The sequence below is a fragment of the Rattus norvegicus genome, chromosome 15, assembly GCF_036323735.1.
Source record: "Rattus norvegicus strain BN/NHsdMcwi chromosome 15, GRCr8, whole genome shotgun sequence".
NCBI classification, from domain to species: Eukaryota; Metazoa; Chordata; class Mammalia; order Rodentia; family Muridae; genus Rattus; species Rattus norvegicus.
This window is the reverse complement of record NC_086033.1, coordinates 93028243-93031686: the sequence shown is the minus strand read 5'-3', so window position 1 is coordinate 93031686 and position 3444 is coordinate 93028243. Positions and strand designations below refer to the sequence as shown.

At 38.2% G+C, this 3444-nt stretch overlaps 1 pseudogene; it reads right to left on the bottom strand.

The window, feature by feature from the left end:
• Positions 1-287: 287 nt before the first annotated feature.
• Apool-ps2 (apolipoprotein O-like, pseudogene 2) lies at positions 288-1292 on the bottom strand (annotated as a pseudogene).
• Positions 1293-3444: the final 2152 nt, after the last annotated feature.

Here is a 3444-nt window from a genome sequence, read left to right as displayed (position 1 = left end):
TATCTTCACTTCATTTTGCTTTCTAGTAAATTCTATTACAAGTCATAAAATGTACTCCTAGTATTTCTACTACTTCAGTTCCCTCACTGATCACTTAATATTATTTGTGTCGTATTCGTTAATTTACATTTTTACCACTTGCCTCATGTTTACCAAACTGTTTATCTGAAAATGGCATGGAAAAATTTCAAGTCACAGTCTGTCAGTTACCCGTTCATTATGTGATTTTTCTTTCCACCATTGTTTGCAACGTGGTGCATCTTGCAGTTCTCTATGTAGCTTCAAGTTCAGCTTCTGGTGCTGTACACATCTTTATCATTTAGATGAGACTGCCCACGGTCCATGAGCTTGGGGTCAGGTATACACTGTGTAGTACCTGAGGTGGGTTCTGAGGTGGGTTCTTTGTTGCAGAGGCAAGTTCTTTTGGCAAAGACACCGAATGCTTCAGGTCAGGCGTTTTGGCATGGATTCCATCAGGCCCTTCCTTCCTTGGTTTCTTCCTTTGGTTCAGGGAGTAACTCTCTTTCACTGCTTTGTGTCCACATCGACTTAATGGCTTGAAAAACTTGCTGGCTTGTAGCATATGCCCTTTTCCCCAGTTATCTTTGCAGTTGTTACTGACTGAGCAGGGTAGCAAACAGTTGCTCTCAATGTGGCCAGTCCCAGTGGATAAGCAATCTTCTTTTTTTTTTTTTTAAAGATTTATTCATTTATTATACATAAGTACACTGTAGCTGTCTTCAGACACACCAGAAGAGGGCATCAGATCCCATTACAGATGGTTGTGAGCCACCATGTGGTTCCTGGGAATTGAACTCAGGACCTCTGGAAGAGTAGTTGGATGCTCTTAACCGCTGAGCCATCTCTCCAGCCCGATAAGCAATCTTCTTAAACCTGGAACCTTTTCTCTCTGAAACCAAACCTGCCAGTCACTCCCATTTGGGGAAGAAAATCTTGAGGAGGATTCTTCACATAGACGCATGCATCTTTTCCAAATTGTACTGTATCCATGACCCCATTTTTCATAAAGAGATAAACGCCCTTGCACCAACCAGTTTAATAAGCAGTTGTAGTAATGGATGGAAGTAAATCCCCTTTGTAAATAACCAGGCTGTTCTTCAACATATTTAGAATGGAGAGGTGGCGCGGTATATATGGGGAGCTGTTCTGGTCTCACTAGCTGCTTTTTGGGTTCCTCTTCTTTGGCTAGATGCACATTTATATATCTGATATATCTGCATATAAAGACCTGCAGGCATGGTTGTCAACTTTCCCATCCTAAAGGCCGCCATACCTATGACCCTCTCTCGGTTCAAGTTTTCCAACGGGGCATAACTTTTCGTTTTTTTTTTTTTTTTTTTTTTTTTTTTGGTTGGCATTATTTTTCTTTTTTTTTTTAATTTAGAGAATACTTTATTAGTTTTTGTAATCAAACCCACGTAGATAAGACCTTACATATTTAATACAGTGCGTTACCCCTGTACAAATGGAAAAAAACTTAAGTTCAACATTTCTAGACCAATATGGCTGTTAATTTCTGTACAGTGCCAACTCAACACAGTAAACGGGGATACTTTTTTCCAAAGTTGACAGCACAGTTAAAGTTTCCAAAAATTCAAATTATATATCTGTATATATATATATTTATATTTATATAAAAAGACCAATAATAGCAGTGTGTTATGCATCAACAGCAGCAACAGCTTTTCCAGGTTCTGCAGTCATCTGAACAAAACTGTAGAGACATCCAGGACACTCCATTAAAAAAAAAAAAAAAAGTAAAAAAACAAACCGGAGAAAACAGCACAGCTCTGTTACTCTTGTGGTACCTGGCACCATTTTTTTTTAAATTAGCTTCTCAATCATCATCTGGAAAGAAAACATTCTGAGCAACATCATTAAAAACAGCTCTGATAAAGCACGATCACTACTACGTATCATAAAGCAGGTACAAGCTATTTTACATCCACAGAGGTATGATACAGTACTGTCCTACATCTATAATACTAGAGGATACAATTTAAAAGGCATTATTTGAGACTTGATTCTACTTTTCCAGCAGAGGGCCCAAAGGATGGTGTGACACAGCTTTGTAAAGAAACATACTCTAGACAGGATTTCCTTTCACTAGTGGCACAGTTCTAAGGATTCATTCTCTCCATGAAAGTCAGCTAAAACTGTTATTAAAAAAATGAAATATCCCTAAAACAAAACCGTATAACAACCGGATTCACATGAAGATGACCTAATGGAGACAAGCTGGACCTCACCTTACCAACAAGCTATCAAATCTGTTATGTTTAAACAGTGAGACCTCCAAGGAAGGAGATGCCAAGTAGTGCTTCAAAGCTTCGGACAACAATCAAACACAGCATCCTTTTCAACAGAAGCAGAAGCTCATCTGAATATGCTCAAGGATGCTGACATCAACATTTAATCATCTCCTCACTCATCCAGGAAGAAGGGGAGATCAGTTACTACTGTACTTTATTGTGTTCAACCAAATCACCATGTTACAAAAATAGCAAGCTGCCATAATAAAAAATAAGGCTCCTCTATCCAGCACCAGATAGCATCATTTTACTTTCAAGCCTAGAAATTGCACACTTGTATATAAACCAACGAAGATGAGGATTGATAGTTCATCTTGGTGGATTTTTCCTTTGATGAATATGAAGTGTCCTTCCTTATCTTTTTTGATGACTTTTAATTGAAAATTGATTTTATTTGATATTAGAATGGCTACTACAGCTTGCTTCTTCTGACCCTTTGCTTGGAAAGTTGTTTTCCAGCCTTTCACTCTGAGGTAGTGTCTGTCTTTGTCTCTGAGGTGTGTTTCCTGTAGGCAGCAGAATGCAGGGTCCTCGTTGCGTATCCAGTTTGTTAATCTATGTCTTTTTATTGGGGAGTTGAGGCCATTGATGTTGAGAGATATTAAGGAATAGTGATTATTGCTTCCTGTTATATTCATATTTGGATGTGAGTTTATGTTTGTGTGCTTTTCTTCTCTTTGTTTTGTTGCCAAGACGATTAGTTTCTTGCTTCTTCTAGGGTATAGCTTGCCTCCTTATGTTGGGCTTTACCTTTTATTATCCTTTGTAGTGCTGGATTTGTAGAAAGATATTGTTTAAATTTGGTTTTGTCATGGAATATCTTTGTTTCTCCATCTATGTTAATTGAGAGTTTTGCAGGATACAGTAACCTGGGCTGGCATTTGTGTTCTCTTAGGGTCTGTATGACATCTGTCCAGGATCTTCTGGCCTTCATAGTTTCTGGCGAAAAGTCTGGTGTGATTCTGATAGGTCTGCCTTTATATGTTACTTGACCTTTTTCCCTTACTGCTTTTAATATTCTTTCTTTATTTTGTGCATTTGGTGTTTTGACTATTATGTGACGGGAGGAGTTTCTTTTCTGGTCCAATCTATTTGGAGTTCTGTAGGCTTC